The following is a 25,939-nucleotide window of genomic DNA, read 5'->3' as shown; positions in this document are numbered from 1 at the left end:
CCCCCCCCATTTAAATAAATAAATAAATAAATAAATAAAACTAGGTTAGTTGTTGTTTCAATCGTATACAACTACAATTGAGCGATTCCTTTTGGTTTGCTATTGTGCTGTTTTCAGTTTTACAAAGCTAGGCAGCTTAGAAATTCTTTAAAACAAATGCTGCAAAAATATCCATATTTGTGTGACAAATGCGTACTATCGCTACTGTATGCACATTATAACTACATCTTTTGTACTGGAGTTAAACTCTCAAAGCGAGGCTAAGTTAGTGACTATTTGATGCCTGTGCACCCCTTCATTTGTTTCGAGTTGCTGTTTTTTCAGCACCACCGGCCACGGCGAGCAAATGCTAGATAGTAGTAATGGCGCAGTTTCTGGGCAGGATTACGGCATCAAAGAGTAAGCTACAGCTTGTTTAATTTAAGCCTATTTTGCAATATTTGCAGAAGGTTATTTGTTGACTTATTATTTTAATTTTTCAATATTTGTCTGATTTTACATGATATGTGAAATATGTGAAATAGCCCAACAATTCTACAAATAAACGACAGGTAATGGCTAAGCGGGACATGCCAATAATGACCTATGGTGACATTACACCCACACCTTAATAAAGTACTATTAAGATATACATTAATAATGTAACCGACTAAAATTAAATCCGCCTATTAGGATGTCTAATTCGGCTTGCAGATATCTCGATTTAGTTGTAGTGTTAAGTATATTAATAAGATAGTTTGTATATTTTCCGTAAGGTTAATGAATGTGTATCTGTTGTAGCTCTGTTAACAGGCACGGGTACAGAACACCTTTTGAATGGATGGTAACTGCATGAAAACCACTGGGATCAATGATGCATCACTTTATAGGAATCAGACTTCCAGTGATGTTTGGATTCAGTCCACCATCTACAGCTTGAGGCGGGCATGGAGTGCTGGGTGAATTGTTCTTTTCAGCATCATCGCAGACTTCAGTTATCCATAAAGGAAGTTCACTGCGAGAATGATATTAATTGTATCTAACAACTGTAATTTGATAAAGAGCAATATTCTACCAACATACTGTAATGTATAAAACCAAGTATGTTTGGCTATAATTACCACAGTGCTGCAGAAATCAATTTAAAATGTCGTCGTTTTATGTTTAACTAAAGCAATGGTTTTAATAATCTAAATAAATTAATAAATAATAAAGCGATAAGGGTAATTTGAATAAAGTTTATTTGACCAGTTATTCAGCCAATACATGGTCGTAACCAAATAACATTTGCTGCAGTCTATAAAGGCAAATACAACGCCTGTGGGAATATTTAAACAATTTGTAATCGATATTAAATTCTGAGACGTTGACAATAGATTATTGTTATCATGCAGACAAATGTTAAGATAGGCAATGAATCGAACGCTTCTACAATTCATTAACACGGTTTATTTGTATTAAAATCGTTAGTCTATACTGTTTTACACTGCTGCATTGTTCAGTTGTTTCTCCATAGATAACAGACCATTTTTTAAAAATGAAAACCATTGTCATCGTCATACATTTAACAGGTAATATAGCAATTGTACAGAATCAGTTTTATTTTAGATAGGAGCATCTGTGAGGAAACCTGAAAACCATATTAGAAAAAAATTGAGCATCCAATTGAATATGAAGAATAGCATGACAGAACTCTTGTGTATCATGTCTTATAATATACTCTGATTTCCAAATCAGTATAACATATTTAAAACTGGAGAAGTTAAAAAGCCGTTACAGGGAAGCAATACTCTGCGTCTTCCATAAGAATGCACCCACGTTGTTTCTTTCCATCGGTATTCTACATATTCAAACTTGAGCCACTTGATTTATTAGAAGGCTTTTAACATAACTGCAGCAACTTCATGCAACTGCCAATAATGCCGAGATCCAACAGATCAATGCAATGCAGCAATCACGAAAGAACCCATTTAATTAAGAACCACTAACTTTATCCAATAGCCCTAGAAGGTGTGTGGTATAAAAAAAAAAGAGCTTACCTGCAACCAGCTTCTAAATTATTCTGATTTTGGTGTCAGTCAATAAGAACAACTACGACCATCACAACGCCTAGTGAGCGAAAAAAAACACGTTTCTTCTATATTTTGGAGACGATAAATGACATATCAGGAAAATACCCAATTTACACAATTGCCAAGTTGTCCAAAAGGTTGTTTAATCCCAGGTAAGCATACATATCCTCTGCTATAGCCTGCAGGTTTTCAAAGTACCCAATTTTTCTTCTTCTGTATCCAGGTGTGGGAAAAATATACAAATACAGGGAAAACTGGATATAAATTGAAGGACAAGATTAAGCACCGCACAAGTCTTCTCGTTCTATGACAGGGAGACTTGATCACGGATCTTCCAAACGTGCATTGCGTTCCTAAGCATTCCAGTGCACATGTGCGATCTTCAGAAGGCTGCAGCCGCAGAAAGGAAAGAAAGCTATGTACATTTCACAAGTATCCTGCAATATCAGATCCGATGGGGTTTTCCTTCACAGTACTGCTATGTGGATGCTCAGTAGCCTTGCTGGTTCTGAATGTGTCTCCCAGGTCCTAGCGCCCGATTCACTCCGGTGGGTGCTTTAAATACAAGTAGAACAAAACAGCATTAAAGGGCGATCAACTATTGGAACATTTTGATACATCAACCTATTATTCAATTTTCACTTAAAACAATACTATAAATTATTGTAGTTTATAAAGGCTCCCAGTATCACTGTAACCGACTGCATCCTTGGGTTACTGCCACATGGACCTCTGTTACCAGCAAAAACAGCAAAAAGCAAAACGATACACTTACTGCCGCCCAATGGAGATTTAAGAAACAATTCTGTGCTAGTACTTCCAGAATGAATTAAAGGACTGCGATAAAGGCTCTAATTAACTCAAAGGAGTGCAATTGCTTGGATCAGACACATTCACAGTTAAAAGAGGGACCATACTTACAAACATACTATGTGTTATTTAGGTTTTTTTTTTTTTTTTAACAGCGCTAAGGTTAAACAAATATTACAACATACATTCGAACATTTTCAAATAATTAAAATAAACATTAAGATATTTAAATATTTCGATATACAGTGGCATGGCAAGATATATTCTCTTCCTTTTTGTGTTTTGAGTCCACTGTTCTCCTTCATCCTAAAATATTTAACATCAATTGCCCTTATTGTGTTCCATCGGTATTAATGCTTTCTCTCGTTAGTTGCCTAGTTACAATCATTCTCCGCCTTCCCACATATCAAGGTCTTCGCAGAGTTTGTCTGCATACACATCTGTGATCAATTTGAATCTGAATGTTACCCGGCTGTGGGTGGAGGATGAAGTTTCTACCAGTGACTGAATAAAAAGTGAGGGGGCGAGCTTGGACCCAGCGACTTCAGACAATGCACTACTGTACATGCATACATTGAGCGAAAAAGCAAGACTTGATTGCTTTCTGGTGAACGACCATTTCCCCTTACATTTTATTACATTGTTATTTCTGATACCCCTCCCGCGAGGCAGTCTCTGAGCAATCAGGTAAAGTGTAAAGAATAAAACAAAAGGCACGCATGAATTAGCACTAAGAAACAATGGCGATTTAATTATTATTATTATTATTATTATTATTATTATTATTATTATTATTATTATTATTATTATTATGAAGCTCTGTACGAAACTATACAGGAAATGTCCATTATATTCGAGATTCGTTGTTGCTTTCAACATATTAGGAGCTGCAATACAATATTTTAGGCAATGTAGGCTACATGTACAATGCAGTTTTCTTAAATGTATTTCTGGAAGAACACGTGCACACACATCTACGTACAGCATATGTGATATACTCTCGGTACAGTACATGCAGTATTACTATCGTTTTAATTGTAAGAAAAGCATCTCAATGGCGCTGTGTGATATTTTACAGGTTCTGCAGATGAATCAAGGGGCCGCTTCTGGAACTAAGTAAATGCCATTAGAATTTCGATGAAGAGGCATTCATGAGAAGAAAAGACCTGTCAGTGGGGAAATCCGTCCTGTTTACACACTCTGCCACACAATGCTACAATAAACGTGACTTCTTGATGAATGGATCACTGACAATCAGAGCTTTGATTTTCTACGCAGATACTGATAGGATAATTTAGTGCCTGGGTTTAAAACAGTGGATGATTATATCCGAACGATGACAGTCTACTGTTTTGTTTATAAATCACAGCTGGATATACAACGTGTGGGGAATAATTATGCAGAACAGATACACATTTGTAAATACTGTCACTAGGTAGACTGCTGTGTGTGTACTATTTTTGCATTCTGCTTCAGGTACATAGATCAATCTGTTTAAAGTAACTAACCATTGCTCGGCCAGCACTGTGCACTGTATAGTGTAATGCAGTCAATGCTGAAGACATATAGGGGACTATTTCAAAAGCATTTACTCCAATCTTTACTTAACTCATATTTCTTAATTGATTTAAAAAAAAAAAAAAACTGTTGATGTTGCAATAACTAGAACCAAATAACTAACTAGAATAAAAACATCCAATTTATACTGGTTTTTTTTTAAATTTATTATTATTATTATTATTATTATTATTATTATTATTATTATTATTATTATCAAGGAATTCTCCATTAAAAAATGCAAGTATAGCACTTCTGAAGTTCTTTTTTTATGATGGGTTGTTTGATGCTGTTAAATCCATACCCATCATCTTTTTTGTAAGACTGCATCTTAAAGTGCTACTGGACATTGTAATGAATGACCCCTACTGGCCGAATAGGCACATTCAAATTGAGTTACAGCATTATTGTTACATAGTCCTTAATTTTAAAATACCAGTAATTGAAAAGGATTAGTAGCTGCAGTACGCTTTGACGATAGGCATTTGCTAATTCTCTGTTTCAAAACGTAGTTCTGGTTCACTAAGATAACACAGTGGAAAATGACCACAATATAATTTAGTAATTGTAGGTCATTATTGCCACGTGTGAAAACTTTAACAAGAAAGCCGAAACAAAGATACTTTAAATTTAAAACTAGTTAATAGTCTAGCAAGCACTGGCAAACTAAACCACATACAGTGCAGAACTAATTTATTTTAACATATTGTTTAGGAATGTTGCGATAGGGTGCATTGTTAAATTTACCGCTGAATGCACCGATGTAAAGCGGATTCACCAAACCGTTGTTAAATTCACCAGGAGTTGCTCAACGAACGTTAAGTTCACTGGTGCGTCACCGCTGAAGCAGCGGATTCACCGGGTTGAGAGTCGGTGAACTGACGTACAAGAATTCGATATGAGAGAGAGAACAGATTTTTTTTATTGTGTATGTTATTTGTCTTTTATGCTTCAAAGAAATATGTTACAAAGTTGTGAAAAGTGGGCGAACTGTATTTGAAAGTGTATCAATTAATATATTCATATTTATAAATATTTACAGTTGCAGACTAGCTGCTTTCTACATTTTAATGTAACAACAAGCTAGCTCCTAATTAGTCGGTTAAGGATAACTAAACCTTCGTCGGAATAAGCTTTCAGCTCGCACAGGTCAACCACAGTCTTGCATGCCACAGCAGCAACGTTTCTATTATTATTGTAAGCGTGGGTATTTATTAAGGACTCCGATACAGACTTGAATCAGTGAAATGGGTTTTATTTAACCAGAAATAGGCTTTATATTCTTGTACAATTACCGTCTCTTGCAACAGTTCAACTTTCTCTCACATTGCCATCTTAGATCTCCCCGAACAACAAGACAGGAAAAATGAAGTAACGTCCTGTCAATGTAATGCAGTAAACTAAACAACTCTACTTTTAAAGAGTGAGTCCCCCTAGTGAAACCCATAAGGTTCATATTACAAAAATAAAAATGACTAATTCTCTTATATAAAATATACAAATTCAATATACGTCATCCACCCTGGGTAATGGGTGCAAGTCCCCGACAGTGGCAGCATTGAGCCTGCGATAACACCGTGTAACAATTTTTTTTTTTTTTTTGGTTCTTGGGTAGTAAGTGTTATTTCCTAATTGCTTATGCCTCAAAAGTATAGAAAATGGCTATTATTCCCCACAAACTTTGCTTTTGTGACCAGGACAGTGATATTTTGAAATTTACCTATTTTCCAGAACATTCCAGATAGATTCAGTGCTGAGTAAACTTGGAGTAACTTCTAGAACTTTCTAGAACTTTCCTGTAATATAAATAGTAGTATAAATACAGGGGCCTTAAGCCCACCAGTTCAGTTTAGTTCCAGCTGCCTAAGTGGATACATATCTGCATTTTTCTGAGATGGCATCAAGAGGCTGCAAGCATCCGGCAGACGCATTTTGCTATGTCTGCGGCCAATTTATCAAGACAAGAGCGAAAAAGTACTCCGTGGAAGCATCTGCTAAGATGTGTGAGGCCTACAAGGCATATTTCGGCATGCCTGTCGGGGATCAAGACAAACCCTGGGCACCTCATTTCACCTGCGAGCACTGCAAAAAAACTCTGGAAGGTAAGATGGACAATTGTTGCTCGGAATTTTATGTGATAAAATTTGTTACATTTTTTAAAATTGTAAAAGTTTTTAATTTTAAAATGTTTTACAATTTTCAATGTTATTAAAAAAATATATCATATATGAAAAATGTTGCGAGAATCTCTTACACATTAGTCATGGGTGAAATGAATGTATTTTTGTAGGATGGTACAGAGGGGAAAAGAGAGCCATGAAGTTCGCTATCCCAAGAATTTGGCGGGAACCCACTGACCACTCAAGCAACTGCTACTTCTGCATGGTGGACCCTTCCAAGCGGACCGAGTTCTCTGTGGGGAGGAACAACGTCAAGTGGGAGCAACTGGTAGACCCCCGGAAGGTGCTGATGCCACCACTGCACATCAAATTGGGCCTTATGAAACAATTTGTCAGAGCTCTAGATAAGGAGTCGGCAGCCTTCAAGTACCTTCAAGACTTCTTCCCTAAGCTGTCTGAGGCAAAGGTCAAAGCCGATGTCTTCGTCGGACCACAGATAAAGAAGATCCTGGAGTGCAATGAATTCCCCAAGAAGCTCACTAGTAAGGAGAAAGCGGCTTGGAATAGCTTTGTCGCAGTGGTTCGGGGCTTCCTGGGCAATCTCAAGGCCGAAAACTATGTGGAGCTGGTTGAGACTCTGGTGAAGAACTACGGCACAATGGGCTGTAGGATGTCCCTCAAAGTCCATATCCTTGATGCTCATCTTGATAAATTCAAGGAGAACATGGGAGCGTACTCGGAGGAGCAAGGCGAGCGCTTCCACCAGGATATACTGGACTTTGAACGCCGCTACCAAGGACAGTATAACGAGAACATGATGGGAGACTACATTTGGGGGCTGATTCGTGAAAGTGATTTACAGTATAATCGTAAATCTCGAAAAACTACTCACTTCTAAATCTTTTGTAGTCATTTTTGTATTACTTTAGTATAAATACATGTTAATCTGGATTCATATGTTGTTTTTTTCTGACTTTATGTGAACGAAAAGTCACAAATTCGCCCATTTTCTCATTGGAAATAGGTAAATTTCAAAATATCACTGTCCTGGTCACAAAAGCAAAGTTTGTGGGGAATAATAGCCATTTTCTATACTTTTGAGGCATAAGCAATTAGGAAATAACACTTACTACCCAGGAACAAAAATTGTGTTACATAGTGTTATTATTATTATTATTATTATTATTATTATTATTTATTTCTTAGCAGACGCCCTTACCCAGGGCGACTTACTGTCGTAAACAAAAATATATATTTCAAGAATCAATACAATTAATACAATTAAGGGCAAGATAAAATACAATGACTTCAGTTCTAGTAAGTACAAGTATATGACAAAATACGATTCAATATTGGAGCAAATAACAGTGTCAGTGATAGTTACATCAGGATACAATTAAATGCAAAATACTACAGATTGAATAACACTTGAGGCAGATTACAGTAAAGTACTCTGTAAAGTACAGGATTAAATGCAGTAAAATAGGGAGCAGATAAGTGCAAGTAAAGTGCATTAAGGAAGAGTGATAAAGTGTCCAGAGGGAAGAGAGGAGTTCTACAGGTGCTGTCTGAAGAGGTGAGTCTTGAGGAGACACCAGAAGGTGGTCAGGGACTGGGCAGTCCTGTAGGAAGGTCATTCGACCACTGCGGGGCGAGGGTGGAGAAGGAGCAGGCTCTGGAGGCAGGGGAGCGTAGAGGAGGTACAGCCAGTCTTCTAGTGCAGGAGGAGCAGAGAGGTCAACTGGGTGTGTAGGGAGAGATGAGGGTCTGGAGGTAGCTGGGTGCAGTCTGGTCAAGGCATCTGTAGGCGAGTACAAGAGTCTTGAACTAGATGCGAGCGGTGATCGGGAGCCAGTGGAGTGAGCGGAGCAGTGGAGTTGCATGGGAGAAGCGAGGCAGAGAGAACACCAGGTGAGCAGCGGAGTTCTGGGTGAGCTGGAGTGGATGGATGGCGGACGCATGGAGGTCAGCCAGGAGGGAGTTGCAGTAGTCTAGGCGGGAGAGTACCAGGGCCTGGACAAGGAGCTGGGTGGCGTAGTTGGTGAGGAAGGGTCGGATTCTTCGTATGTTGCTCAAGAAGAATCGGCTAGTGCGTGCTAGAGTGGAGATGTGCTGGGAATAAGAGAGGCAGGGGTCCTGGGTGACTCCGAGGTTCTTAGCTGAGGAAGAGGGATAGAGTGTGGTGGATTCCAGAGGAATGGAGAATGTGGATCAGAGGAGGGGGAGGAGGAGGAGGGAAAGAAAAGGAGGTCAGATTTAGAGAGATTGAGTTTGAGGTGATGCGAGCGCATCCCGGAGGAGATAGCAGACAGACAGGTAGACATACGGGAGAGGATAGTGGAGTCAGAGGTGGGGAAGGAGAGGAAAATCTGAGCATCATCAGCATAGAAATGGTATGAGAAACCATACGATGCGATGCGGGGGCCCAGGGAGAGAGTGTAGAGAGAGATCAGAAGAGGACCCAAGACTGACCCTTGGGGGACTCCTGTTGAGAGATGGCGAGGTGTGGAGGTTGCTCCACGCCAGGTTACCTGGTAAGTGCGGTTGGAGAGGTAGGAGGAGAACCAGGCTAGAGCAGTGCCAGAGATTCCCAGGTCAGCGAGAGAGGATAGTAGAATAGAGTGATTGACAGTGTCAAAGGCAGCAGAGAGGTCGAGGAGAATTAGGACAGAGGGGAGAGAGGCAGCTCGGGCAGAGTTTAGTGAGTTGGTGACAGACAGGAGGGCAGTTTCAGTGGAGTGAGAAGAGCGGAAGCCAGATTGGAGAGGATCGAGCAGAGAGTGGTTGGACAAGAAAGCAGAGAGCTGGCGGTGTACAGCTCACTCGAGAGTTTTGGAGAGGAAGGGTAGGAGGAAGACAGGATGGTAGCTGTGGAGGGAGGTGGCAGGAGCAGCAGCTTGAAATAGGTGAGTGGGGAGGGGGTCCAAGGCACACCTGGTGGGTTTGTGACCCTGGAGCAGGGAGGAGAGGTCAGAGTCTGAGAGGGGAGAGAAGGTGGAGAAGGAGGGTGAGTTAGTAGGGGATGCAGTGGGTGTAGGGGTTGGAGCGGGAGGGGGTGGGGGATGGGAGAGGTGTTAAAGAGTTTGCGGCTATCTGAGATTTTAGAAGAGAAAAGGCAAAGTCATCAGAGGAGATAGAGGAGGGAAGAGGAGGTGGAGGGTTCAGGAGGGAGGAGAAGGTAGAGAATAGTTTACGTGGGTTGTTAGTGGAGGCTTGGATTATAGATTGGAAATAAGAACATTTAGCAGAGGAGAGAGTAGAGGAGAAGGAGAAGAGGAGAGAGCGGTAGAGGTCTAGGGCAGCAGGGAGTTTGGTTCGCTTCCATTTCTTTTCAGCAGATCGCAGTGTGGTTCTTGCTGAGCAGAGTACAGAGGAGAGCCAGGGTTGGGGAGGGGAGGGGCGAGCAGGTTTTTAAACTGTATCTTGATTTGTGTCTTGTTTTAGCTTTTACCCTGAGTCTTTTGGGATCTCTTAAATCGGACCATCCCGGTCAAATAAAGGTGGTGGCAGCTAATTAGGCTACTGAATTCCAGAAAGCCTTTTAAGTAGGTCTGTTACATGAGAATGTCAGTGTGATGAAGCCAATTTGCTTGAAAAAATTAAAAGCGGACCAGACATTTACATCAATGGATTTAGAAAATCTGGAATTTATGATGCGATCAGGAATGTAAACTGCACCTGCTACTGTGGTACCTGACGACTGTTCTTTTTTATGTTAAGCAGTTTTGTTTTGTTTTTTTTTACAAGGGGTTAATTAAGTACTGTAAACAGCCAAAACAGTTTATTCCAGACTTGTTAGAAAGTCTGTAACAAAAGCAAATTGGCTTTGGATTGCTGTACACACTGGGTACTCTGACAATTGCATTAGCCATAAGTGATAATAGAGTAAAGTATGATATGAACGTTGTTAGAAATGCTCACCAAAGTCTTCTTCTCGGATGGGACTTCCTGAAACATCACCATGCAATTATAGATACTAGCCCTTCTTGTTTTAAATTCTTGAACAGCAGCATTCAATTACTGCACTCACAGGATCTCCCACCTCAGAACTGCAGTGCTGTCTGTCATTCTACTACCACAATTCCTGCCCTGACTGAAATGAATCTGACTGTGTGTCTGTATACATCAGACACCTATGTACTCATTCCTGATGGGTATGCTGGCCTCCTGGAACCCCATACAAACTTAATCGAAGGTCTTGTCATTGCTCGAACACTAACAAACGTGGCAAATCGCCTGACAACTGTCCGAGTTTTAAATCCCAGCTCTGAAAGTGCAACACTGCACAGTGGAATTTGGCTTGGACAGTTTCATCCTGTAACAAATCAGAGTGACAGTGAATTTACAGTGATGGAAGCAGTGGTTAACAACATCACAGAAGTAGAGTTATGGAAGCCACCTGTGGATCTGACTTCCAGTAACCTTTCCAATGAGCAACATATTATTCTCCAGAACCTCCTTCACAACTACAGTGATGTGTTCACCAGAGACTCCAGAGATTAAGGTCCCACTGGCCTCATTAAACATCATATAAGGACCGGTGATGCACCTCCTATTCGACAGCCTGCATACAGAACATCCCCACTTCTTCGAGCAGAGATAGATAAGCAAGTCAATGAACTTCTCCAGCATGATGTCATCGAGGAAAGCCATAGCCATTGTAATGGTGCGGAAAAAGGACGCCAGCTATCGATTCTGCATTGATTACACTATGTAACACAATTTTTGTTCCTGGGTAGTAAGTGTTATTTCCTAATTGCTTATGCCTCAAAAGTATAGAAAATGGCTATTATTCCCCACAAACTTTGCTTTTGTGACCAGGACAGTGATATTTTGAAATTTACCTATTTCCAATGAGAAAACGGGCGAATTTGTGACTTTTCGTTCACATAAAGTCAGAAAAAAACAACATATGAATCCAGATTAACATGTATTTATACTAAAGTAATACAAAAAAGATTTAGAAGTGAGTAGTTTTTCGAGATTTACGATTATACTGTAAATCACTTTCACGAATCAGCCCCCAAATGTACAGAAAAGCCATCCCCTTTATTAAAAACGGATGGTCAGATAACCTTTACGATCTCTAAAACTTGTCAAACAACGTATTTCTTTTTTGTTTTGTCTCAAGATTGCTAGATTCAAACATTTAACTCCTAGAAAGGCCTCTGTATCAGAGATGTCAAAAACAATCACCGCTATCTATTTCTTCTTCTGGCAGCTGTCACCTTTGTTCGATTATTTCTGACTCTACTGAGAAAAACATTGCTTATTCTACATGCTAAGCAACACTACATTTGATTTTTTTTTTAATTAGATCAACACAGACAATAAACTAAAAAGTCTAAAAAATTCACTTTTATTTTAAAATATAATAAAACATAAAAAAATAAAAAAATCTCCTACAAAAGACTTTTTGTGAACAAAAATAAAGTATCCCCGGTAGCATAATCAAAGGGCTATGTCATATCAGATTAAAAGGCTTGTAAACATCTTAATATGAAAAATATGTATTATTGATATATCCGGAGTTTAAAAACCAATGTGGCACTGAAACAGAATACAGCTGCCTACCAAACATTAAGACAGTAATTCAAAGTGTACAGTCTCTATGCAGCTGCAACTTCAAAAGTCACATGACCTCAATATGGGAGCCATAGTATGTTAGAGGACAGAGTAATTTGGCATGACAGGATAACTGAGTGCTTTCTGAGTCAGGAACGGGTTAATTTTTCTTGTATGACACGCACAATTGTACTTGACCTAATTAATCACAGAATACACTTGTGTACCGATTATGACTCCAATATCTCGAAGCAGGTCTTTATCCAGAAACCAAAAAAGTCACATGACCCCATGGTCACAGGTCCCAGTGAAGGGTGCCTAGATTTTGTCTGTATGCCTATGTCCCATAAGTTTCTTACAGTTAACTCACTGACAGATAAGTATTTGGTTTCTTAAAAATAGTAAAATAGGACCCCAATACCCAATTTCTAATTTATATTTAATCCAAAATGGTTTCTAAAGTGAGTCATGAGTGAGTGCACATTTATTCTATCAATCTTCCTGACAAAGTATAGGACAAACATCTCTATATAAGCATTAGTTTGATGAAAAACAAGACATGCATTACAAATGCAGTTTATGAAGTCCACTATTTAGCTAGTAGCTGTAATGATGTACACAAATACAAGAGAGTATGTGTGAACAAACATGTGAATACTGCTTTGCCAAAGGGTGCTTTCTACACTTCATGCTCCTGTGGCATATAATGGGAAGAGGCATACAACACCAAGGGAGGTTAGAACAACAACATGAATGCAGCCTGTGTGCCATGAAGGAGAGAAAGACAGTTGAGCATATAATCCCACTCTCTAACATGTTTACCAATGTTATACAAAAAAAAAGTTCCATACTGTTAACCACAATTGTTAACAGTATAGAAACACATTGTGGAAATTCTTAAGAAAATATTTATCAAGAGACATAAATCAAGAGCTGCCCAAGCACCTTTTAAAAAACAAACAAGAGAATGCTTTTGTTGCCTGTGGGTGAGGGAGCACACAGAACACAGAAAACAAAAAATACTTTAAATAAAAATTGTATGTGCCTTCGAAATGAAGACAAGCACAATTCTCTTTAGAAACCTGAACCAGACCGCTCACACCCACACAACACAGGAAAATAGAGAGATAACCTTGCTAACACTTAGCCACAAAAAAGAGTTTAAAATGAAAGTGAAATAGAACTTCAGCAGTGGGCAACTTTAACTGAAAGGCACCCCACAGCAAATGCTAAACTTTCTAGCTGATCTGTATATGATTCAAGAGTGGGCGATTCCCTTACATAAACTGTAAACAATACCATTTTAACCCATAGTGACTGGATTGTTGTGTACATTTTTTTAATCCTACCCGGTATCACAACTGGCACACATTGTTCCTTGGCTCTTACTAGGCAGCCAAACATCATGGAATCAGCCGAATTCGCTGTTAGAAAAACAAACTCCTGTATGTATCCAACAATAAAAATGATGCAGACTTAATCACATGTAACAAAGAGTCTTGCAGCAGGCATAAAATAAAACTGAAAATGAAATGTCTATCATATAGGTATCATAATCCAACTAGGGGGACAAATAAAATCTGCTTTTATGTCACTGTTTCCCAGCAACTCTCAACCTTTTACAATGCCCACTGAGCTGATGCACTACTGTACATTACCCAATTTAACTTACCAAGATCCCAATTATCGACTCCAGAGTAAGAAGACCTTTTCATCACTCATAAGCTTCAGTGCTGTCAGTATTCAATATTTCATTGTCCCTCTTCCATGTGACCCCCCTGTCACACCTGACCTAAACACCACATTACTGGATTCTCAGCTAATGCACTATTGCACTACTAATATGTCATTGATATAACTTGTTGCAATCCTAACTTTTACCATCCTGGTTCATATTGTATTTAGTAGTAATATTTGCACTTACTGTAAACTATACTATATTTAAATATTAATCTTACATTGTAATATAGGTGTCTGGATAAAGGTGTCTGCCAAATAAATAAATAAATAAATACTACTACGACTACTACGACTAATACTAATAATAATAATAATAATAATAATAATAATAATAATAATAATAATAATAATATATGGAAGAGTAACATGGTTAAATACTAATATGTTTAAGGGTTGTCAACATTATTAATAAGTCTCATTAAGCTTCTACAGTACATTATGAAAAATAATTGTACATCAAGGATTTCTTTTTTTCAAACAAACCAAATTCGATGAAACCCTGTTATGATAATTCCCAATTGAGATGTCAAACTTATTTTTCTCTATTCAGCAAAATAAGATACACTTGGATTAAAAGTATGCTGGAATAAAATTGAAATGTTAATATTTTTTAAAAATATGCAATATTTTTAAAAATGTGCTATTCTTGCCATTTAAAGTTGTAGTTCCCCATGTGGTTGAAAAATACTTTAAACATACTGTATAGTACTTAAGAAGGTTGTCAAAGTATTAGAAAATATCAGCACTAGGTAGTTTAAGGGATATTCTTGATCTAATTTTCCTAATACTTCATTTCCTACCTGTTTAACAGACCATTCTGTGTGGTCTGTATGATATGACTCTCATTTGTTTCTGCTTAGATCCTTAATTACGTGAGGCTGGGAAGCAAACTAGAGCTAGCCAATGAACATGCTTCACACTTTCTCACAATTAGTCTAAAAGAATCTTTTCAGATTCAGTCTTTTTGTTGGAATAGTTAGCAAGCATGGGAAAAATGAGCTTGGAAGAAACAATAGAGAATTATACAGAACACACACCCACAACAGGATATTAAACAGATATTAGGAACAAAATGTGGGCCCAGTAATTCAATAAAGTAAGTCAAGCCAATACATTAAGTGATGATTGAATTCAGAAATTAACACATTTCTGCCCCATTCAGAATTAGGGAATTGTCTTCCCTTAGAAAGAAGCAATTACATTTTTACATTTAAAAATAATAGAAATGTGATAAAAAAAAAAAAGCTGTTTAACACTCAAGTATTGTGTAAAATCTTGAATGTATGTAACATTTCCTTGCTATTTGTTCAGTGAAAATGCTGCAAAGGGCAGAAAGTAATATTGATTTAAAAGTCTTGGTTATTACTCTTTAACGTGGCAGAATACAGTACAATTTGTATACAATATTTGATGCTACTAACATTATCTGTTAGTAATATGTTGCTTAAAGAATGTATACAAGTTTGTGTACCTTGATGATTTACATCCAAATGGGAGTGGGATGCTGTGCAGCTGTGCGAGTTAACAAATCAAGTCATTTGTTGGTCTCCCCATTGCGACTAATTTACAAGATCAGAATACTTTGAAGGACCAACGTAAAGGCAGTAATATAATGTTGAAAAGTATCTCACTAGCAGTTACCTACAAGTTAATTAACAACATTACCTAATAATGGGGGACAGCTGGCCATTATACTACTGATGCATTTTAAATGCATAACCTACTAGTACAAACTATTAGCTTCTTGATTTCTAATCTTAACCTCTACTGTTTACATTTTTTTTTTTATATGACTGCCCTGTCCGCTTTCGATAAACTACAGGCCAATAAAATATTTGCAAAGTTTAACATAAAATAAATTGTGTTTCAAATCCACCTCATCACATCTGGTAGAATCATTATCCTGGTTGACAAGCTGAACTAAATAAAACGTGTTTTAAACAGCATTTGAAAGACGCAATACGAAAGTACTGCAAATCGTGCTAAGCTGCAGGCCCTACTCCTGACTTAATGTATTCGTTTGCGGGCCCAGCATCTGCTCAGTTTTCAATTGTGTTATGTTACTGCATGTTTTCTGAAAAAAAGCAAGAAAGAACTTAGAAGAAAGACATTCACTTATGCAAAAAGGACCCCATTATTGGCAAATAATTCTTTCACAATGTTGTTAAATGTCCAGGACCTGAATATTGACCTTGGGAATGCATTCACGGCAGTGTTTCCATACATTATAGATATGGTTAACTATGGGTATGTGCTAAACTGTAGAATCCTCCTACTTTACATTACCGGTACTGTCATTTATCATCCGCCTTGAGATGGTATCCACTGCAAGGGAGGCAACTTCAACACTGTGTACAGTAATTCAAGCTAACCTAGCCATACCAAATAATACGACTCTATCTTTCAAGATTAATTACAGAGTCTTATATTTGAAGGGCAAATATTTATACTAAGCTGAAGTCCCCTGGGAGGGGGAAAATCAATTAAGTTCAAAGATCTTTAATTAGATACTACTAAATTTTGAATGCTGCTTTTGGTTTAAATTCTATTTTTAGAACTGGAAACAAGATCTGATTTTAAGATTATATCCTTGGTTTGTTGATTATATTCGCTAAATTGTTCATAAGTTGTTTTATATTCTAGTTGTATCTTTGTCTATTTTTATTTTTCTTATACATACCCTATGTAAATTGCTGGATTTAAAAGATCAATTCATTATGCTTTTGCATAAAGAAATATGTACAGGTAAACATACAATTTCCAAATCATTTAGGATTAGGGTTAGGGTTTAGATTTGCAAAGACTAATACTTTTGAATTTTAGAATAATAAATAAATACACAAATAAATAAATAAACATGTAAGCCTTAGATTGAATTAGAGACCTCTTTAAATTCTTAAACTATTTTGAACATTAATAAATGTTAGCTTTCTCGAAGTATGTCTCACATGTGCAGTTTTGAAATAAACACATGGTATTATGTTTAAATAATTTTATTTAGGAGACAGTTTTAAACCTGTTACTAAGATATTAGTAAATAAGTGTAGCATTTTATTTATTTCATAACATGCCTGTAATATTTAAAACTATAATTCAAAACTTTTTTTGTTAAACATATTTTTTTTATTTCCAAAGAAAAGGTTGTAAGAAGAATGAAAGACAACCCTGCAATGAGAACACAGTATAATACACCTAAACAGGTACTAATTATATGCTTTTACATGTACAGTACATGTACGTTTTGCATCACCTAGACTTTTATGATTGTGACATAATAAAAAAAAAAAATTATGAACATAACTTAGACCTTTTATTTAACATCATGTAATCAAAGAAACTACAAAATAATGTTGTAAAAGTCTACTGGAAGCCATTAATAGTAGTACAGCATTTCATGTTATCGTAACATTATTCAGCAGGTTTCATTCAACTGTGTGAAGCAAAATTAGTTTATCATGCTTTATTATACTTCTCCATTCTTTACCATTCTTTCTTCACTACATTTTCCATAGGCTTTGCTATTAATTTACAATGGTATACTGGTATTAAGTTAAGGGTACTGGAGTTTGGAAGTCTGTCAAGTTTCAGTTTTTTTTTGTTTTTGTTTTTTTTTTTTAAACATGCTTCATGAGAATATGCTAAACTATATATACTTGTAATAATTAGGTTATGCGGTATGTGGCACCAACAATATATTGTTGCTCATTTGCACAAATCATATGATTTACCTTAACAACTACCTAAAATGAAGCAAAACTGAAAAAAAGAAAATTCACAAAAGAATGATCAGCCGCCAACCATCACAGTCAAGGAATCAACAAAGCTCACAGGTAAACATGAAACAGCTATTCAATAAATGACCCTTATTATAATGATCTGAAAGGGCAACCCCCTCCAGAAAAGTCTGTTTACCTCAAATATATCACTATGTACCATAGCTTCCTCTGGCTCTGGGGTTAAGGTTTAAGCAATAACATTCAATTTCAGACAAATTCAAATTCAAGTTTAACAGTTTGCTTGAACGACAGGTCCGGTGCGTACTTAAAGATACAGTGTATATTTTAATAACTTTATAAAATGGCATAGTGAGCACTGTCAGAAAGTAAACAGAATTGTATAAATTAAAAATATGAATCAATTTCCTTGTATATGTTTTATTATTATTATTATTATTATTATTATTATTATTATTATTATTATTATTATTATTATTATCTCAGACTATCAATCTGACCTTAACAACAAAGAGATCATGTATGAAAAAATAAAACAAAAAACAACTAGGTTCAGTTCAAGTCTGTGGAAGAAGTATATCAGTAAACAACAGTACAGTAATTGCAAACATGAGTATGTATAAAAATGAGGTGTTAACTATGAGTGACCCAGCAAGCAGGCAAGCCAGCCTGCAGGCCCCTCTGGGTTCAGCTGATGCGTTAAGTCTGCCTCAGAGTCTGCAGGACTGGTGGTGAGAACAGATAAAGGCATTTAACATTTAATGGTACAGTGTCATTATTGTCAGGAAACAGTAATTCAAACATCAAATTTACATACCCATGTGTATAAAACTTGTAGGTAAGTAGTTTTATTCTTACATTTTGGTAGTTTTACTTTCCAGAAAACCAATACATTCAAGCTTCAATATAAAAAATTAATAAGTAAATAAATGTGCATACCTACAAAAATAAATGACCACAATTGTTCAGCTCTAATCGCTCAGTACAAAATCGTTTAAAGTTTAAAATGTAGTGCTTTTTGGTTTTTGTTTTCTTTTTATCAAAATAACATAAATACATTTTAAAAGTACAATAGCATACTCCAGGTTGAGCAATAGTTATAAAATTGCAGCACTTCCTTGCTCATGACTCCCAACGCACCCAGGGCATCCATTCATTTTCTAACTACTTTTCACCCTTTACACCTACTTTACATGTCACTGCTTACATACATTGCACACCACGTACTATACATGTTGATGGTAATGTACCTTATTTCTAGGGCTTGAACTATTCAGTGTTCCTAAAACACCATAATAAATGACTCACCTTTTAGACCAGCATATTGCTTTGATCCGACCTGTGTTCTTCAAACATTATGACACCTGTTTTGTCACTTCATTTTATAATTTTCAATTTAATATCCCTATTCATATCAGATTAGCTACTTTTAACTGTGACTCTCTGAGTAGTTGGTTGCTGAGTATGTGCAATTTAGATTAGCCTTATTATCCCCATTCAGATTAAATGCAGAGGATACTCAAATTGAGACCCTACTTAAAGTTTTAGGGTTTTGATTGTGAATTTTGTAATCTGTGAAGTTCCTTCTCACATGGATTGTATCTCTACCCCTACATTTCAGATTGATAGTCATCAGTGCCCAATTGTGACTGGGAGATGAATAAAATACCATTTTAAAATTGTAACAAATCGTAATGGATACTTGTATTATCTGAGTACTTGGATTATACAGACCAAAAAAAACACTATACTACAATCTTCTTTTCATTTCTTCCTGGATTTGAATTATATTGCACAGTATGAAGTGGTCGGATCATTCACAGCTGTTTATCTCTAGCCTTATGCCAGTTGGAGACCATATGCTTTGGTGAAGTTGCACAGCATTCAGTGACTGTACAGTAATTGCCAGTAGATACTGTGTCAAATGCAATCACTGGTTGTTCCATTTTTGGTTCTGTAGAGTTTCTACATGACATTTTCTGAGTTGTATATATTTATTTTGTGCTATGGTGCTCTAAAATAAAAAAAAATAAAAAATGAGAAAGAAAATCTGAATTTTCTGCAGCATGGTCATAATAATTTTCTAGTGAGGCTTGACAACATAAATGACATTGCATGCTCAATAAAGAAAAATAAAACAACATGTTACAGTTATACAGTACATGGAATGGTGGCACATGTATTTTCTGCAGATCTGGTGTTGTTGTGATCTGATGTTGCTGCTCCCAATGTGCTTTGCTATACAGTAAGTGGAATCATTAACAAAAACCAAAACAGAAAGGCAATTTTTTTTTTCTTAAACAGTGCAGTTCCTTTAATTTTACACTTACCCAGTGAATTATCTGGTGTGTCTTTATTGCTGTTTCCCCTCCAAAGCAGAAGTTTTTATTTTATTTATTAAAAATGGTCTTTACAGTACAGAAAACCAGAAACTGTTTAAAACCTTAAAGTATAAATTGAACAGACAGCTACACTTACAAATCACATTTAGGTTAACATTATAGCAAGCATCCATTCTATAGGATGATCATCATCCTATAGAATCTTGTCTGAAACTTATGGTTGTCCCTACTTATTGTAATCCAGGTGTGTTATTGTTTTCTCATATAGCGGACTGCAGTTCAGAACATGCCTTCCTTTGTGTCCTGTGTACAATTGGATGTGTGTACAATATATATATATATATGGACACCAAGTTGGGCCTTATTGCATACATATATACTCATCAAACAATCCTATACATACACACACACACACACACACACACACACACACACACAAGGTTCCTTACAGAAGAGTAGCTTTTGAAATTCTGGTCCTTCTGGTTGTCTACGAACTGAGCTAAAATCCAACAATTTAAGGTAATGATATAACATATGCAGTCAAAATGCTTTCCTTTTGGCTTATTGGTTGCTTAGTTTTACGTTAGTAAAAGATTTGTCATATTGCGGGAACAAGTACCAACACAGCACTTAGGTACGTAGTCTCAGATTGTGATTGTACAACTAATATGACATGCAGCGGGAAAGGGATTAGTTCATAGTTATTTAAAAAAAAAAAGTTTTGTAAATTAATTTTCAGCTTTTTGGCACACAGGCCCATTTTCCTGGATTCGTGAAATGGAAGCCATGTGCACAATATATATTTAGGACTTCTGATTTTCAGTTTTAACCGATAAAACCCAATAAAACACCCCCGATACAAAAAAAATGAAATCGGTGTGTAGCCAATAAACACCGGAAAAACTATGGAAATGGTAAATCAATTTACGTTGACTTTACCCTATTCCCATTAAAAAATAAAACCTACTACCAAAACAATAATAAATACATTTCCCAGTGCTGCTGGGCAATGACCCGCCTTCCTGACCTGCATCTATGATTAATTCGTTCTCAATACTTTAAACCCGCCCCAACTACTGAGTGACATCGCATTTCTACATTTCTATTGGAGACTCCGCTTGCGAGATTTAAAACAAGATTACAATCAGGATGGAGGCTTGTTAGCGGGATTTCAAGCTGTATTACAGTTAAGATATGGAGGATTTAAAACCGAATTGTGGCGAAATGTACAAAAATGCCTACACACAAAAACACTAGAAGAATATGCCCGTGACCGTAGGGATTTCGTTGTGGAAGACAGCAGTGGAGAGAAGGTACAACTTCAGTGTGCAAGTACTGTCGAGTTACTACTATACATAGTTTGACAGAAAAAAAAACAAAAAACGCTCAAGCATTTTGAAAAGTAACCGAAAACACTAATTTCATAAAATATATCAAAAACGAAAGCCCCGAAAAAAATGATTTACATAAACCTCGAAAATAGCTAAAAATAAACACAAAAAAATACAATTAATAAAATCCGAAAAACAGAAGCCCTATACATATTATACTAGTTCAATGTCCGGTCCAGTCGGGCCTGTGGTGCTTCATAACTACCAGCCAAACTGCGATCATTACTGGCCCCGGGCCACCGGGCCATGGTTAATGTCAAACCCTGATGTGAAACTAAAAGGTTTGTTTTGTTTTTGCACGTGTTTCGATCATTAAAGTAAATCTCAGGAAATCCCTTGCAATTTGACTGTTGACCAAATAGGAAATAGGAATCTGAATAGCTGTAGGACACAGGCATGGATATTTTAATTCTATTTGTATTTTTTTGACCAGGAAGTCCAGAAAGCCCAGGGTAGGGTCCAATATCTAGTGAGTTCCCATACCATCAAACAATCTATGTAGACTAGGTCTAACATCAGCAAGAAAATATATAGCACACTAGGAAACAAAGATTGACTGACTTGTCAAGGACTTTAGCTGCATTTCAATGACAATCCTAGGCTGAATTTAGTAGTTTAAAATTCAAAACCTATGTATACCGACATCAAGATCAATCAACAAGACAACATGTATCTGAAAGGAACAACTGCCAAATTAATCTGTGACCAAGTAAAAATAAATATGTTCCCTTATAAATCAGCGGCAAAATTGTACTAAAATTGAAAGAAATAAAAAGACGACAACTGGTCAGTTTGAGTAATTTATCTGCTTGAGAGCAGATACTTCACTTTGCACCGATGCTATTGAAACAATGTAGCTTTTAATACCATAGGACACACACACACATATATGTTAAATTCAGAGAAGGAAGTGAAAACAGCCTTTAAATAAAACTACTCTGAGACAGTTTTGATTCCCAAGAATGCCTGTATGTTTGTTACTGGATTTCTTCCACTATTTTTAGTTTATCTTCCTCAGAGACCTGTATGAATTTTTAAGTGGTTCAAGCATTTATCAAGATTGAATAGTGCAGCTGTTTGTTGCTAGGTACAGTGGCAGCCAAAGGCAGCTATTGAAAATGGCAAAATATGATGCAGACCTCTCTCACTGAAATTGAGGTCAATGCGATATGCAGTTTAGTTAAACTGTCCTGCATTTTCTGCATGCTAGAGGCTGTTATCTGACTAGAAACTGGTTTATCACAGAGTACTACTGAAATACAATGTTTCACCCAGCTGAAGTTTGTGAATACCACAAGCGCAAAGCTTACATTGAGTTAGTCATTTTTATACTGTAGTGTACGATTGCGGTAACAGCACGAATATGCCGAAGTCTACAGTGTATCAAGTTGAGCAATGCTTTTGCTGAAGAGATTAAGAAATGCAGCATGCACAACCCACATTAACATAGTTATGGTGATATTATATACATGAACCGAGTCAATGGATGCTCTGAGGCTAGAGCATGCATGGAATGTTAACATAAGTCGAACAACAATCGATAAAACGTTGCCTAATAATAAAAACATGTAATAAAAAAGGTGTTGTTAAAATATGTATGCACACCATCAAACTACAACACTGAATACATGTGGATCTTCTTCCATTCATTCAGTTCCCCTCAGTCTGAATCAACTAACGAAATGCAATTGCTTTAGCTGCTGTACATGTGGGCTTGTGACAGAAATACAATGATTCTTGCTTGTAAATCTCCCTCCCGACCTGTGAGGGCGCTAAGCAGCGAGAACAGAGTTCCCTGGATGGGCTGGCATGACACTTCTTTCCCAGGGTTCAAGGGAAGTCAACCAGCTAGAAAGAGGGCAGGACACTGTTGCATTAACGCGGAATGACCCAGAAGGGAAAGACGTGGCAGCCGCAGACTGAAGAGGCGGTTGCACTCGTTTACCAAGAGGTCATGTGTGACGGCATAAAAGGGGATGGAGAATCACAATCTGTTCCTTCGCTTTGGTTTATGCATTGAACCTAAAAGGACTGCGAGAGACCCCAGTTGTTAAATTTTAAACCAGTACCGTGAGTGTTTTGTTTGTTTGTCTGTATGTAATTTGTCTTGTTTGTCAATTGCTAGACAGCTAACATGTTCCGGAGCTGTCGCCATGGGCCAGCACAAAGCCCAAAGCCACACTTCCTCATTGTCACAAAACTTGTATCACCCACCACAAGCACAACTGCACGCACCCAGGACTGGTGACCATGTCTGTATTATTGTGGGGCGGATATTGTTTATTATTTGGGACTGCAATCCCCTTGTTATTTACCTCGTGCAGTACACATTGGTGTGTATTGCTGGGGGGATTATTGTTTGGTCGCCAGACCTGGAAAATATAAATAAACCCTTTTCCAAATGGATTACAAATCTCTCTGTCTGTTTCATTCACGCACTGCATCACTCCTGCACCTGTATCCACTCAGCCACTTTTCACAGGGCTCCAATTATGTGTATTTCCTTAAATTCAATGTAAAGGAAAGCTGATACTGATAAGGACACATTCCTTATGCTATATGGAGGTTATTAGTGAACTCTTCTGTTGTAATCTCTTGCAGTAATATATCTTATTATCAAGGTGTGTGTGTGGCAAAGTGGTGAGTGAATACAGGTGATGCAGTGCAGAGCGAATATAAAACAGACAGACAATGATTTCCAGGTGCAAGGGTGTTTATTGATTTAATTAACAATGTCCAGAGCCTTATGGCAAACACCTGTAAATAATAATGTTGGAGTGATACAGCGGCGTGTATCACTCGGTATTTGTAATTCCCCGGGTTTGACCCGTAACCAAAAAGTCCAGTTTTACACACCAACACTAAACACAAAACACAAACACAGTTCTTAGTGATAGTGAATATGTGCAAGTGGTGTAATACAGTTCTCCATGAAATGCAGAGGTGAAAGTGATGTCCGGGTTTATGATGGCTTTCGCTACAGCTCCGGATCGTGCAACTGGTAGTCTATTAAAAACAGACGACAGTTAACAAAACACTAACAAACACAACACAAAACTCACGGTTCATGAAACAGCACACAGACTCCTTGTAGGTTTTTAGCACTAACCATTTACCAAGGAACAGATCACGTATGCTAAGTCCCCTATTTATATCCTCGCTCATGACCCCTAGGTTAACGAGCGCATCCGCTCCTCCAATCTTCAGATGCCACACCGTTTACCGTCTGTGTCATTGAGTTTGGCTACCGTAGCTGCGTCCCTTTCCTAAATGACCAACTTCCACCTACCCTATGGAATCAATTGTTGTGCCATTTAGTTAAGGGTACTCTGTTCCCGTTACACAGTGTCCTCACAGGTCGAGAGGGAGATCTAACACCAAGCACCATTCGATCTCTGTCACAGTGTGTCAATGCATGAATTGTACATATGTTTATTAAAAAGTAAGAGGATGCCAAAGCTGTAATGGTTAAAAGAGAAAAGTTACAAAAGAATCAATTGTTGAAGAATGATGTAACCACATGTTAGGTATAAAAAAGGCTTCTTTAGAAATAATTTGTTGGACCAGAGGAATGAGGACAGCACACTCTGTAATCAGGGCTGGGTTAACGCAGGGACTTTAGAGGATTCAGCCTTGGGCCTCAGATGTTGCCATTTACTATTCCCATTGATTTCAATAACAAATACATCATTTATATCATGTTAAGCACTCTGGATATTTTGAGCAAACTCAGTTGTTTGGATCTCGTTACATGACATGTACATACATTTAAATAACAAAGGCACTGTTTATAATGTAGTAAATGCTCTGACAGATCGACCAATCAGCTGTTTGCATCTCCTTACCTTGGCTATTTAATCCCTATACGCAGTATTGGGTTTGCAATTTGAATGGTCGGATTGATGGAAAACCTTAACCTAGACCACTTTTGTTGGCCTTTTTTATAGCTTCCCCACATTGTCTAGATGAAGACATTTCTGAGTCAACATAAACTCCTACATGTAGGTATTTTTCATAGATTCCTTCTTCAATTTCAGTATCTCCCATATGATATTTATAATGCACATTTGTATTGCCTGCGTGCAATACCTTACACTTTTCTCTATTTAATGTCATTTGCCATGTGTCTGCCCAGTTCTGAATGCTGTCTATATCATTTTGAATGACCTTTGCTGCTGCAACGGTGTTTGCCACTCCCCCTATTTTTGTGTTGTCTGCAAATTTAACAAGTTTGCTTACTATACAAGAATCTAAGTCATTAATGTAGATTAGGAATAGTAGATGACCTAATACTGATCCTTCTGGTACTCCACTGGTTCTCCTCTAATCAGTACTTTCTGTTTTCTACATGGTTAACCGCTCCTTAATCCATGTGCATGCATTTCCTTGAATCCCTACTGCATTCAGTTTGAGAATTAATCTTTTATGCGGGACTTTGTCAAAAGCTTTCTTGAAATCTAAATAAACCATGTCATATGCTTTGCAATTATCCATTGTCGATGTTACATCCTCAAAAAAATCAAGCAGGTTAGTCAGACATGATCTTCCTTTCCTAAAACCATGATGACTGTCTCCCAGGATATTGTTACCATATAGGTAATTTTGGATCTTATTATAGTAATTTTGGAT

General features: G+C 37.2%; 1 protein-coding gene across 2 annotated transcripts in view; it reads right to left on the bottom strand.

Moving 5' to 3' along the window:
* Positions 1-2,593, bottom strand: part of LOC117405223 (interleukin-1 receptor accessory protein-like 1) — a 512,848-nt gene extending 510,255 nt beyond the window's left edge. Inside the window, exon 1 of one of the 2 annotated variants that reach the window (XM_034008100.3) lies at positions 2,019-2,593. The gene's annotated coding sequence lies outside the window, so the exon portion shown is untranslated. The remainder of the gene's footprint in view (positions 1-2,018) is intronic. The other variant, XM_034008101.3, reaches the window with a different exon arrangement.
* Between the last annotated feature and the right edge of the window lie 23,346 nt (positions 2,594-25,939).

The sequence above is a fragment of the Acipenser ruthenus genome, chromosome 9 (assembly GCF_902713425.1).
Source record: "Acipenser ruthenus chromosome 9, fAciRut3.2 maternal haplotype, whole genome shotgun sequence".
NCBI classification, from domain to species: Eukaryota; Metazoa; Chordata; class Actinopteri; order Acipenseriformes; family Acipenseridae; genus Acipenser; species Acipenser ruthenus.
Note: the sequence above shows the minus strand (reverse complement) of the source record. Positions and strands in the feature narration are given on the sequence as shown.